Below are 14,982 nucleotides of genomic sequence, written 5' to 3'. Positions count from 1 at the left end.
TCAGCAAAGAGAGAAAAAAAGAAAAAAAAAAAGAACTTGAAGTCAGATTTTGCTCTGAATTTGACAGGGAGGTGCAATGGGTATGTCACCATAGAACTTGTCTCAAAAAAGTTCAAGTGCCATTTGGGAAATTTAAAATATCTGTAGTTGTTACCAGCTAAGAATATTGATGGCAGCTATTATGACAAGCAGTATAAGTGAAAAAAATTACTGTTGAGAACTGAAGAAGGATTCTCACAATAATTAGATGTGATAATGGAAGTTCGTGGCAAAGCAATACAGCACCTTAATTTCTCTAACGGTTATTTTTTACTTGACAGATTAACAGATTCAAAAGCAAAGAGTTTGCCTCCTCTGAAGCCAGGATATAAAACTGGCTGTTTTACATGCACTGTTGGTTGCACTGCTGCACTCCAGAGCATTGTTTGAAGTACAGTGTGAGACACTGGGTCAAAAGTAGGTAAAACCAAGTCCAGCCTCCTAGTAGTGGCTGTCAACCCCTTTGATTGATTGATTTGATTGATATTGTTTGTTCCTGTGTGTAAGGATGATATGAGGCTTGCTTTATGCTTCTAGTTACTAATCAAATAGAGACAGTGACTGCTTGCTATGGGATGGAAGAGATTGCTCTCCTTCTGCCTGGGATTATTGTACCATGGAAGAATTACAATGATAATATTTCAGGGGATGAGACTTGGAAATGGGTTAATGGGAATAAGTCTAGCACTTCTGTTGCTTGCATACACAATACATATACAATATTTAATGATCAGGCTCTATATCTGTGATATTTCTCTGTCAGAGTATCAAAGAATTATACATAACAAGATTTGTCAGTGATACATATCCTTAGACCTCTATTTAAGAATATGTAACAGTGCTTGCCAAGATTTGTTTTCTTATACTGTTTTGACACCAGCAAGAAGTAGATGTCTTACACCACCATGTGACAAATAACAGCATGATATTACATGGTCATTGTGGAAAACTGCATTGCAGAAAAAGAGGTGCCTGCTTGTACTTACGTAATGAAGATGAACCATGGCATAGTGTCTCCATTGTTACTTTGATTCTAGGCTGCCAGAGTTAAGTAAATAAGCTGGAAGAAACATTTGGAATTCTTTTCCTTTATTTTCAGAGTAAACTCATTAATATAATTCAAATTTTAAAATCTATCACATTATACATGTTAGAAACATGTTTTCTAGTAAGAAGTGGCTGCTCACAGATCTATATATAAGACTCGGGGAACTGTTATGTCATGGCCTGAAGCACTGATTGAGCACCTGGTGAAGGGGCATAGCCAGCCCTGGGAGCACAGGTGGAAGCAATTCACATGTGTGGCCAAAAGGGGTGAACTTTGGGTCTGCCCCTCTCTAACCTTATTTAAGGTCTGGCAGCCACAAGGGAAGGATCTGTATCTGCAGATCGTCTCCTTTGGAGTGTTTGGTGAGCCCTGATGCTTGGAAAGGGGTAAGCTATTCCTGCTTTACTGTTGGATTGTGAATTCTGCCTTCTTTATTGGGTGATCAGAAACTGGTTTAAAGCAGCTCTATCTGCTATCGTTTACCTTTACAGAGTCCACTGAAGATAACAGTGACTGCTTTTGATAGGAAACAATCATCTGATCTAGGAAAGTTTTGAAAGTATCTTTCTTTTATTTTGAATTGATTAGAAGCTGACTCAGTGGGGGCTTACAGAGAGAGCTACAACTGCAAAGAAGGCTAACAGTGCAGGTACACAGTAGGTTGACTACAGTGATGGCAAAGTTTGGTAGCAACATAAAGGAGTCATGAAATCCAACTAAAGAATGTAATGAAGAATACAAACCTCACATTTGCCAAGGAAGTGTTAACAGGCTGCTTTAGGTTAACTTTGCCCTCTCTTAATTTATTCACAGAAGTTATTTCAGAGGATGAGCGTAAGCTAATCTGTTAGAGACTGGAAGGAGGTCTGGCACTCATTAACCTTTAATGAAAGTCTGGAGGGATGAACATGAACGGGTTTTTATATCAGCCACCTACAGCTGAAAAAATATAAATATATGAAAAAAAATGAAATAAGACTTAAAAAGATGCAGAAGTACAAGATTTACCTACTGGCAAAAGTAATTAATAAGCTTATTTAAATTATACTCCCTCAAAAAAAAAGTATCTTAATATATGTGCAATTAACCTCAACAGGAATGACTCTACTCTTTTCTCTTTATGATTCAGCTATGAAGTCAAATTGGAGAGAACAGTGGACAAGCTGTGCCAATGGTTTATGGGCTGATTTGGCCCAGTTTTGTGACTAGCGGGTTAGAGGGACCTACAGATCCACATCCTGGAAAGGGATAAGGGAGAGAGATGGGCCCCAAAACAAAACAGTGTCCACGATCTGAGGAGAACAAACTAATTTATTAAATAAGATGTTAGAGTGCAAGATAACACGCTATAATACAATATAATTAGAATTGCTGCTTATAAATCAAATATAATGAGAGTGTCCGAAAACTGAAGGCTTGACACTAATGCTGAGGTGAGATGTGCAGTCAGGTTGAGCAGCAAGGAGGAGAGCCTGATTCTGTGCCTTTGCCAGGGATTTTATCTCCTCTCTGAACACAAAGTCCCCTGGGACTGGTGCCCATAACTAAAGCATTAACACTTTAACTCCCAGTGCACTACATGATGAACTTGACTTTCCAGGGCTCCTTTCTTTCAGAACTTATTTCTTTAGATCTGTTTTGGAGATATTCAGTAGTTTTGTGTGGTAACAGGAATGAAGCCATAGGATAAAGACTTTGTACATCACGTATCATCTTTTCAATTGAAGAGCTTTTCCAGAGATGACTTAAACACAAGTCTTTTGCTCAAGAAATGAAGATTTGAGTTGACCTGAATAAACTCTACTTTTGCTTACGTTTGATAAATAGTTATGTGCTTTATAGCAAATTATTTAAACTATCATTTGGACAAAAAGTCTACTAGTAGTACACCTGGTCTCTCTTCATTTAGGTATTCATAGGGGAGTATTGACACACCAGCTATCAGTTTGAGCCCGAGTACTTTGACTTGATAGTGGTTCATATATTTTAAAAAAAAGAAAACAGTAATGCCATCCTCAAACAAGGAGTAAATTCAAACTACGCTAAAAAGATCAGTAAGGAGTTTGTGCTTATTGTGAACTCATGCAGCTAATAGCAGCTAATAACCGAATCATAGAATCACAAAATTGAGATGACCCAAAGATCATCTAGTCCAACCATCCTCCCATTACTGTTGCTACCACAAACACTAAACCATATTTCATGGATCCTCATCCAGATGCTTCTTGAACACTGCCAGGGACGGCGACTCCACCACCTCCCTGTGCAGCCATTCCAGTGTCTGACCACTCTTTGAGAGAAAAAGTTCTTCCTCATGTCTAAGGACATAATAAAATCGTTTTAGAAACACATTTCCCATGTTATGTGTAGAACTTGCTATAAATTACCTGGACTGATTTAGTGGCAGAGTTTTTTTTCCAGTCTTACACAATATCTTAGAAATTGATTGTGTGTGACAAGTTGCACAGCAAGATTTTAGGCAGTTGTGAGCTGTGGAGACAGAGGTTTTTATTGGTGCTTCACTGTGAACAGATAGAGTTTAGGAAAAATACACCATTTGGTAATGCAGCCAGGATTTTCTTATTGGTGGGAATGTATGACACCTGCCTGGTGACCATTAATCTAATATTTCATTGGATGTGATTTTTGTCCTTGTTTGCAAGCAATTAGATTCTGTTTGCCAGGAAAAAAAAGCTCTATTTTTACCCTCTGTAATGACATGGAGAGCTAGGTGAGATAAAGAGACTGAAAGACTTCTCGAGAAATTATGAACCCACCACTTCATTTGACATCACACACTGTCATAGCTCTGAACAAGGCAGTTCATTATGGTTGTGTGCTGTCCAGTAGGTGTACAATGTGTGCCATCATTCAGGGAGTAGTTCACCACAAACTGCCCTGATTACATTGCTTCCTATGGCCTATAAACAAATTTAACAACAATTTGTTACCCCAAACCTCTCAAACATTTATCTTGCCAACTTTGAAGAAGACCACGATGGAATATATCAGCTAAAAAAGCCTAAGGCAAATCCAGTGTGCTGCATATTTTTGAGTACCACAGAACACCTAGGAGTTTGATAGTAAAATACAGTGATAGGTGAGTGGATATGAAGTAGAACCGAGCACATAAATCCTATTTAAATCCCTGACTGTTATTTTTAGACAACTTGCTCAGTGCTTTAAGTCCATTGCACATCACTTTTGACTTTAAGGTCTTGCAGACACAAGCATGCCCCAATAGCCCAAATCTATCCTTGGTTTTAGCCTTGTCTCCTGCCACTATTTTCATGTACCACGTGACTGATGATAACCCTCCTTTTTACAGCCAAGGGGCTAGACTGGAAAGTACAACCTAGTGTCAGATCTTTGTGAGCCTGGAGCAGTTCCAACTTAACATTCCACTTTGCATTAGCTGTTCCCAAAAGCTATATGATTTGCTATTCTGAGACAGATGGTTTTTTTTCACCTTAGTTGAACTGTACCACGAAGCAAGGAACTCCACTGGCTTAAGAGTCCCAAGTTGGATGCTGTTTTACATAGAGCAGTGGATTAACATAGGCTGTCGTGAGAGTAATTTAGACTGTACTGTATTGTAATCACAGCTCACGGCTGCAGTTATGTGAACTGTTTCTACTGATGTTTGAGTTTTGGTTGTTTTGCTTTGCTTCTTGAAATCTTGTGGTTTTGACTGATCTCAGTACAAATCTGTTAACATTGCTTGCAGCCTGTATCCACACAAAACAGAGTGTTAGGTAGTTCATTCTTCTAAAGCCTGAAATACTACCACATCTAAAACTTTGTGCATTGCCCATGTTAATGGAACATGAGTCTGATTTTTGTCATATACCTGATTTAAAAACTGCTGGAGATATTTAAAATTAAAAAAAAAAAATAATAATAACCATACTGTAATGAGATTACAAGTTCTTACACAAAGCAAATAACTTTTTTTTTTTTGTAAGTTCGTTTCTCTGTAGAAAACTAGATGATTTCTTTTCTAGTGAAGGATGAGTTATGTGGTCCAGGATCTCAAACTTCACTGATGCTGTATTTCAAACCAGTAGTTTTGGCTTCAGTGAAGCTGCAGTGTTTGAAAGATCCGAAGTATGACGTTTTCTGAAGAATTCTTTCATTAACAACAACCAGATATAATTCCTAATGTTACAAACACAGATGGATGATATGGAGGGGTGGGAAAAAGAAATAGTTTGATACACATACAGGCACTTGTATTATGGCTCTGGCATGGATATGCAACTTATGCACTGTAGTGTGTCCTGTTCTAGCTGTAAGAACTCCCTTTTGCTTGTGTTAGTTCTGATTCACTGAGCCATTCCTTCTCTGTCAGAATTGCCAGCAGCGATCATTGCTCTGAAAACAAACAGAACCGGGTTGAAGGCTTCCATGTTTGTTTTATTCTGTATATTCTGAGCCAGGCAATCAGATATGGGGAGGTGTGTATTTGTGCAGGTAGATTTGATAGTAAGTCTGATTCTCTTGGGTGCTGCTTGGTTGCAAATATGATAATGAGACTTCTAAGTCTTCTGATGCTGGATAATACACCCCCCAAAAGGAACTGTTGTAGGAGCAGGGGACTGGCTGTGAGCTATTGCAAGAAACAAGGTTTTATAATTCCTTTTATCTTGATCACTTTGTCTTGAAACTAATTAAGAGTAACTTTATTTGTCTGATACAACTCTGGTTGGAGGGCTGTTCTTTGCTTTTGGTGCTTTAACGATGAGAAGTTTCCTCCTAATTTCCAGTGTTAAGTTATTCAGAGCACCTCTGGCTTTAATTTTCTTCTGCTGTTTGCACAATTCTTGTGTAACTCCACTAATTCTTTTCTTCCTTGGTGTTACAAGAAGTACCTCAGGTTTTACAAGATGACTTTCATTTTGCAAACTTAAGTGAAACAATCTAGTCTTCACTTCTGTAAACATTCCCCCATTACTAACCCCATATATGTATTTTAATTAAAACTCATTCAATCTCAAAAACAGGTACATTAATGAGTTGCATCATACTCCTCTGCATATTTCATAAGCCTACTCTAAGATCCATTATATGTCAAGTTCACTGATCATGTAGCCATCCAAAACTGTTCTACTTAGGTTCATGGGGGGACTGAGGCATATATGGAATGCTATTTCAAGCTCTAGTGTATGACTAATGACCTTTCACAGCTACTGACAAATAGCTGATACAGGTTTTTTTTCATTCCTTGCGCAATCATTTTAGGATGACAGCAATGTGTTTAGGTCCTATGTTGCTGAATTTCACTCCGAATCTATTAATTTATTTCCAGGTCACCAGTGTAATCATTTCATATTCCAATTGCTTTAAGAAAGTCTTCAGATCTTTGTCTCTCTCCATGAATCCTTCTCTTATTACTCATCACCTTACCAATCTTGTTTGGTGGTTAGCTTCCTTTAAATTCCTAATTAAAAAAAGAAAAGAGAACAGGGTCAACATTGGAGAATAGGACTTGAAGTTATTTCAGAAATGTCATTTTGCTTTCCTTGTGGGATACATGATCTAAAATGATCATTAGTATAAAACTTGCCCTTTACTGTGGCACTGTGGGGAATTTTACACTGAAAAGAAGGCAAGGAAGGATGTTTTATCCTTACACATAAGTAAAAATTAGATATAAAAACAAATATAAAATATAAGTATAGAGTCTAAACATAGGTATCTTGTCATCAGAAAAAATAAGCCTATGACAACAATGAGAGAACATGTTCTTTACAAGGCACTTTTTATCAACAGTCGATCCATTCATGGAAAAATACGAATGAGTTTGGAATGGGAACACAAATACTTATCTGAAAGGACTCAGTCAGAAGATTTGTTCCAATATCCCCTGAGTTCAGTATATTCTTTCCTCATTAACGCTACACAGGCATAGCATGTGCACATCTTTACACTAACGTGAAGAGTTTGGCTTATCCTTCCTTTAGAAAAGCAATTGCACTGTACTGCTTCTAAAATTGACCAGGATATTGGCATTTTAATGAGTTGTATATTAGCATAATTAAATTCATGGTAAAATGTAAGTTGCTGTCCTTAACAGGATAGAAGGTATTCAAAGCTTATGAAAAGCAGAGTTTATGTGAAAGCTGTGGTTCTTGATAATGCTGGCTTGGAAATTTGGGTGGAAAAATGTCAAAAGGAGCTACTGGCTGATTGATTTATTTTTAACATTCAAGCTCATGAATGCCTGTAGACCAACATTCTCATGTTTCATATACTATTTAGTTACAACTCATAGGAGTGCAAAGGAAAGTTGTAGAATGCAGACTGGCAGAGAAGATTCTTGCTAGTGAGACTGGTGGAAAAGATCAGACCTTACCTGACTAAATCACCAACTTCTCACATTCTGTCTCAAGCCTTGAAGCTGAAAATTACAGAAGATACCAGTGCTTTCCTAGATATTATAAATTAACATTCAGGAAGAAAAAACAATGTGGATGTGAAGGTAAGTGGTGTTACACCAGTACTGACTTTAAAAAAAAAAAAGAAAAAAAAAACCTCCATTTTGCTATATGAGCAGAAGTTTTTTGCAGAACCAGTAGAAGAGATGACTATATGAAACAGAGGAGAATATTCCAACATATATGAAGGTGAATATTGAATGTGTTCATGAATATCCTTCTCGCTAGAGAGGACCATGAATTGTGGAATTCTTACTGTAATCTCCAGAATAAATACAGGATGAAGAATCTATTCCTGTGGCAGTCAGAATTCTGCTTAGGACATTAATATATACCAATTTTCTTATCTTTGCCAAAGACACTATACCCAATTATTAGCAGCTGACTTATAGCATAACTTACCAAAACTGATGAAAATAATAATTTTGCAGAGTAAACAGTGCAGTAGATGAGCACGTACACAGTTGATAAGAATACTGTGTGCATTAAAAAATTTAACTAGGTATATTTCATATGTTAATGTTTACTATTGCTTTTACTGGTGCTATTTCGAATTACATTATCTCCTGCCCTTTGTTAAATGTAATCTTAGACAGGAATTTTGCTACTCAGCATCTGAGAATGTTCTATCCTATGCAACAAAATGCCTTTGGCTGCTATGTAAAATAGGAAACTTTCACTAGTTCTCTTTTTCTGTAGCTTCTTACAAACAGCCAGAAAGATTTCTGTGATTTAAACAGTAGCATTTTTCCATACTCTAACATACTCTTCATATATAAGCAACCTGGTATACAAACAACAGGAGTTTTTAAGGAAGAATAAAAAGCAAAACCATGCAATCTCACACTTAGAAGTAAAGGAAGAAGTACAGAAAAAGTTAGGAAAATAAAATACTGGATTTAGAGTTATCTTCAGCTAATCCTGGCACACAAGCCTCAGGCAGGTCTTCAACTTCGTGCCATGGACTTGGCATTAATGCTATTTATTAGGGGTACTCTTTTATATTTTTCTCAGTTTGACACTATAAACAAAGCATGATTCATTGCCCAGGGCATTTGAAATTGATTTTTTTTTTCCCAATGATAATATCCTGCTACAAGTCTCTTATTTTTTTAATGTACGGTCTAATCTAGTCTAGTACAACCACTAAATCAGATTTCTCAAGGGACATCTGTATTAATTTGATAACACATTCATTTTCCAGTTAAATGTCCTGCCACAGTCTGGGCAGGAAAACTTGTTCTCCAATGTGGAAAATAAATTGGAATATAAAGATATCAAGAGGTCATCATAAATGTCATGCTCAAAAGGAGCCTTTAATTGCATTGATCAGATTATTCATGAGTCAAATGTTGTTTGTTGCAAAATCAGTTTTTGTTTCTGTGTAGCAGGAGTCACTGGGCAAAGCCACAAGCTCAGAAGTAGGTTTATAAACTCTATGGGATTTAAAGATACTTTCAGAGCTAATATTGATGTATGCAATTTCAAATATCACCAATTCTTTTCACTTTTTCTAATAACAAGACCATACTGTCTATCTGTCTTTTATGTGTGTATGGAGAGAGGGAGTGGAAAGACAGGAAGGATTTGATGCTCAGTTGTAAAACACAGCAGGAAGTGAATCAGTTATACTTTTTCAGAATTAATGAACACTGCCAACCTCTGTTTATACTTCTTCGTCATCTTGAACCCAGTCCCTTCTTGGGAAATAAAAACAACGAAACAGCTACAACTTGGCAGTTGCATCAAAACATGATAACTTTTCTCCTCTAAGTTTTCTTCTTTTAAGCTCTCCTGTTAGATTTAGATTTTTTTTTGGTGCCATATAGAGAAGAAAAATGAAGTCTCTTACCAAAGAAAATAAGACAATGTCTTATTAGACATCATAGTCTAGATAGAAGATAGGTATTGTGAATGTTGGAAGTGTAGAACAACTTTTCTCCAGGTTCTGAACAAGATGAGCTAGGGAATTCAATCAGAAATTTAATATGGCACAAGACAGAGTTTCACTGAAGACCAGGCTTGGGTAGTTTAGGAGATGAATTCATTTTCAAGTGGTTTTCTTTAGGATGTTTGTTTTTCATTTGGGAACGCTTTGTTTAAATACGTGGCAGGGCAGGGAGGAAGCATAAACAAGGTGTAACATAGAGCTGAACTTTTCCATAAATACAAAAACAGGCATTTTCTCTCTGGAGCTTTTAGAAATTGCTGTGATGGAGACAAACAGTTGTATGTAGCTGTTGTATGAATCAGCGTTGCTTTTTTGTCTACAAAAAAGTAATTATGATAACTTTTAAAGTAATCAGTTGGAGAAACAAGCTCCTAAAATTCAAATGCTTTAGGCTGGGTCAAGATTTGCATTGCTCTCCAGAAGTTATCCAGCACTTACGACAGTGTATGTCATAAAGATTAATCATAGGGATATGATGGCTTTTGGGCACACTAAGCCCAGTTGTGCCATCCTTCAGTGTTGTCACTACACTGCAAGTATCTTCTATTTAAATACTATCAGAACAGCAATATAATAATGTGTTGCTGCTGAACGTAAGCTGTCTTTTATTATGCTTTTTTTCTCTGTAAACCTGTAATAAGATTTAGTTTTGCCTGAAGTCTTTCAGAAACCGATTCCTTCGTGCACCAAATTAACCTGATAAGCAAATTCCTTCTGTGTGGTAACAAATATATGTTTTTAATCTTTGTATATAGATTCTTCTCATGATGAAGATGAATACAGAGGCCATGGCAGTATGATAGGAAGCCGTGCTTCTATGAGGCTCCTTCTATAATGAGTTGTTCTACAGGCAGTGGAGGATGACAGAGGCATGAGGCCTCCTCTCAAGTGAAACTACAAATCCTCATGTAATCCATCCTGGATAACAACTCTAAATTTTTATCCAGTGTCTGAGATTGGTGGCAAAAGAGGTAAATCACTTTAAACAATATCTGCTTATCTTTTGCTTAGTTTGATTTGAATTAAATCCAGGCTTACAATTTATATGCTAGAGTGCAGTACAGTTTGACAATAGAGAAACACAAATGTGAGTTTAAATGGCTTAACCACCTTCAAAGAGAAATTAAGAAGATAAAATGCTTTGACTCAAATTTGATCCACCACATAAATGCTACTTAATACATTCCTGCAGAATGGTTATTTTAACTTCTTCAACAAAACATTTGCCAAATGAAAGTGAGTTTATTTTGATGAATGTTAGTTCCTTGCAAACCTAGGGGTAATGCCTACAACAATCAACTGATGTGGGTCTCATAGGATGAAAGAGTGGAATATTTGTTTCCAGAAACTCAATGATCTGCTAAATCAAGGGACTTTAGTCTGATTTATCTGCATTTTGGCCTCATGGGCTGAATTCTGACCCGCTTCAGCCACAGATCAGATGTTGTTCTACAGCATGCCTTCAGGTCCAGCCTCAACTGGCAAGAAATCAAACCATGGTGAGTGGGGGTGATTGGGAACATTGGGAACATGTGCTACCTTGCTGCCTGAACATACTAATTTAAGTATACCCAACCTGCAAGATCAAGTAAGAATACACCTGAATAATGGAGGAGTTACTGGAAGCTGTTGCTCACGTGGATGTCACTGCTTATCAAATCCATTAGATAGTTGGAACAGATGTTTGTAAGTCATTGCAGAAACAGGTGACTCATTTTTCTAGATACTCTTACATGATCATAACTGGAGAAATCTCTCTCAACATTTCTCATCTTTGAGAAGAGAAAAGCATTCTCAAAAACATGCTGAAATACTGAACTTTCCTGGACTTTTACAGCTTTTGATGTAGAATGAAGATTTCTCACTGATTGTGGCTTGCTGTCTTTTTCATGCGGAAACTCAGATGATGGAGGGTCAAGTAAAGGAGAAGAAACTATCACAAGCCCAATCTCACTTTACCCACATACTATGCATCTCAGAGTACGCATACCTTACCCTACATCTGGTGCTTTTGAGGACACCCAGGTTCACACAACTTCTGTGACTCTAATGAAAGTGCAAGGTATCACTGTGCATGTGCAGGAGTTGTACATCTTTTAAAATCTACAAGAAAATGCTTGTTATTCATACATTTGATTGGCCCGTAAGTTTTGATTTTGTTTTTCCTACACGAGCTTTGAAGGGCTGTGAACAAGAGGCAGGTGGGTAGGCCTCTGTTCTGCCACATCCAATAATTTTAGGCACTACCTGCCAACTAAATGCCTAAGGTTGAAAAAAGCTGTTATCTTCCCTACTAGTTGTCACTTCCTAAAATTTGTGACTTTATAAACTGCATGTCTAAGGATAGCAGGGTAATATTTAGAAGGGAAAGTAGACATTCATCCTTAAACAACATAAAACACTGACTGGGGAGTTCTGAGATGGTTCCCTCACTTTTGTGGTAGGGAAGGGCCAGCTGAAGCTTTACCACTGCATTTCAAATGGCAACATGTAGGCAAGAGCTCTGCAGTACCATCTCCAAATGAACTGTTCCCACAGCCCTTGAGAAGTGGGGAAATCTGGGGCTTTTGTTCTTATGACCAGGTACTGTCTGTAGAGGTAGTTGTAATTAATTACATCTTCCTGGCATTCCTAGTTCCCCATGTGCTGTGTAGGGGAGCCTCAGGGCCTCACTTAGCTCAAGGCACCAGGAGAGAAGCTAGGTTAAGAGCTACAAGCACCAAAATAGACTAAAATAAAATAAACTCAGATATTTAAACATTAGGGTTAAATGCTCGACTTTTAAGTAGTTTGTGAGAGTTGTGGTGGATCTCAGTATGTTCTGTGTTTTGTGAGCTGCCAGAAACCAGCCAGAAGAGCAGTCTGTTTGCATCTGGTTCTTCTGTGTTAGTACACAGTGAGTAAGTACTTGGTGTGATGCTGTTTCTTTCTGGGATGCAAGAGAAGTTTGTTAGCATTTTTCTAAAGAGAGATGCAACAAAACTAATAAACGTTTACAGAAAAACTTGCACCAGTTAAAATAAACTGTCTTAACATTACATCTTTCATTAGTTCACTGCATCTACTCTGTATACAGGTTCCCAGTCAGGTATTTGTAGGAAACTGAAGATTTATTGCAAAATTAATTTTGTTAACTGTTCCATATAAACATGCACTTGAGAAATAAGAGAGAACCATCTCAGGTTGCCCTGTAAAATGAGTACCGTTTCTTCTAAGGAAAACTTGAGAGTGTATTTTATTAGCATTGTAAACATATTCTGACATGATCTCAAAAGAATCAAATTCAGAAACGTGTAGAAATCAGTTTTTCAGAGCAGTGCAAACCATCCAGTAAATACTTCTTTCCTTTAAATCCTAAATTGTTCTGTCTTATGCAGTCCTTGTTCAGGCTGTGGTCCTGGACACCCTTAAAGCAATTACGTTTGACTTGTGTTTTGGTTTTTTTACTACTTACGTTTTGTTGACACAGTTTTCGAACCTAATCTGATTTTGAGTTTAAATCTGTGATGTCAAAATTCTTCTTTCAAATAAACACTGAGTTGACAGGCATCAATAATTTGGCAAGCATCAGAGAAATACTTAGAATTATGTCAGTGTCACACGTTGTTCAGTGACTCCATAAATCCCAAGTGGCAGGGAATATATGACTTACTGAAGAATGAAATGAAAGAGAGTCATAAGAGGCTCAACTAAGTTAATATTTGTTCCAAGCAAATTATATAGTCATTCTATTTCAAGTATTCAGTAATGATCATATTGTTTCCATTTATATTATAGGACAGGACTATATCTATTTCACTCTAGTTCCATATCCTGTTTACAGTGGTATCTAGAGTATTCATATGTCTTAGTCTTGGAGCTGTTTGTTTACTGTGTAGGTGCCTTGATATTCCTGGTAGTAGTAACTGAAAATAGATTACCAATAGGGTCTTAATCACTTTCATAATGCCCTTTTTTTCTGGCTAGATCTTTTAAGCATGTCAGTCTAGTTTTTCAAAGAGAAAAAACATTAAAAACATAGGATATTGTCTTCTGTATACAACAGCATACGGAGAAAAACATGAAATTAACAGCAGAGTAAATTGTGTTAAAGCTAGCATGCCTATTAGTCTGATCTTTTACTGTAACGTGCAAAGAAGATTTGGGAGTTGCTGCTGGAAATTAGATTGAACTGTTTTGTATCATCAGTCTGCAAAGACGATTCCATTTTTTTACTGTTGGTAAATCCATCTTTGGAACAACCTTAGAATCATGCAGGTGTTCCCAGTGGAGAATAACAGTGGGGAAAAACTAGTGCAACTAAATACCTTTCAGCTCACCCAGACATAAATATATTCAGTGATGTCTTTGTGTTTACATTGAGATCCTTTATGCTTTCTTAATTCATAGTGTTTTGGAACCTATAAACACTTCTGTGTTTGCTTTCATGTCTATTATGTGCACAAAGAAGTCTTTCAAGGTTAATAAATATCTGTGATAGTGTTGGACTTGTTGCTTTCCCTGTCGCGACTGCACTCTCAGACTTGCATCTCCTCACTGAATGGATCTTCTGTGATTTATTAAAAGATAGAAGAAGAGCATGTAACCTTCCTCCCCACTTTAGTTTGTCTTCCCTTCTTATTTCTCTTCTACAGATGTTTTATCTCTTCTATGCCCATCTGCAAATCCCTTAATCTTCTAGAGGTTTGGCTCTCTTCTGTATTATAAAAGCCAAGTTAATCTTGCCTGCTGTTACAGAGGAGAAAAAAAAAAAAAACCTTTTAATTCATCCTGTGCTGAGACACTAGAAGGAACTACTTCTTCATGAAGACTCATCATTTTCTTCCCCATCCTGTATATTCTGTTTTCTGTGAGAGAGAATTATGCAGATTGGAAGGATGTCACAGTGCAAGTCACCCTGCTGCCCATGTAGACAAATAAAGGTAAGGAACACACAGATGCATTGCAGAGTTGACCTTCAACTTAGTCTAGCCCATTTATTATTCTCCTTCGCAGTAGCTCTTTTGAAGCATGTTGTGATAAGCACAAACCACCCATCAGGGAGGGGGCAAAACTGCAAGGTTGGTTCTTTGATGTCAGGTCAGCCAAATCCTTCTCAGGATTCACCCTCTTTTGCCTGCCGTGCTTTGAAACACATTGTCCATCTATATTTCATTTATGTTTAAGTGACAGAACAACAACATTTCACAGCCACTCCTGAAGCAACAAACTGTGGAAAGCAGCTACGTAAGTTTAGAACTGCTCAGGAATTATGCAATCTTTAGCTTTTTCTTTTGGTACAGAAACCCTCTTTGTAGGACCAACAAGTTCAATTCCTCCACTTCTTGTGCAAGGGCTTAAAAGTGTTAAATTTCTTCTCACAGTCTATTCCTTGCTCTTTTTTTTTCTGCTTGTACTAAGGATTTAAGTGTTTCTCTCCAGCTGGAGAGTAGGAGCTGTATACATTGAAAAGTCATTTTCTTTATTCCTGCTTAGTATCAGAGAGAGATGTGTAACAGACAGCATGA

General features: G+C 37.2%; 1 long non-coding RNA gene across 1 annotated transcript; it reads left to right on the top strand.

Annotated features, from left to right (window-relative positions):
* The first annotated feature begins 1,427 nt into the window (after nt 1–1,427).
* LOC149918006 (uncharacterized) lies at nt 1,428–14,065 on the top strand. Its single transcript, XR_016466278.1, has 3 exons — nt 1,428–1,473; nt 7,480–7,568; nt 10,231–14,065. It is a non-coding gene; the product is annotated as an uncharacterized LOC149918006 (long non-coding RNA).
* Nucleotides 14,066–14,982: the final 917 nt, after the last annotated feature.

Source organism: Phasianus colchicus, chromosome 4, assembly GCF_987193195.1.
Source record: "Phasianus colchicus chromosome 4, bPhaCol1.hap1.1, whole genome shotgun sequence".
Lineage (NCBI taxonomy): Eukaryota > Metazoa > Chordata > Aves > Galliformes > Phasianidae > Phasianus > Phasianus colchicus.
Note: the sequence above shows the minus strand (reverse complement) of the source record. Positions and strands in the feature narration are given on the sequence as shown.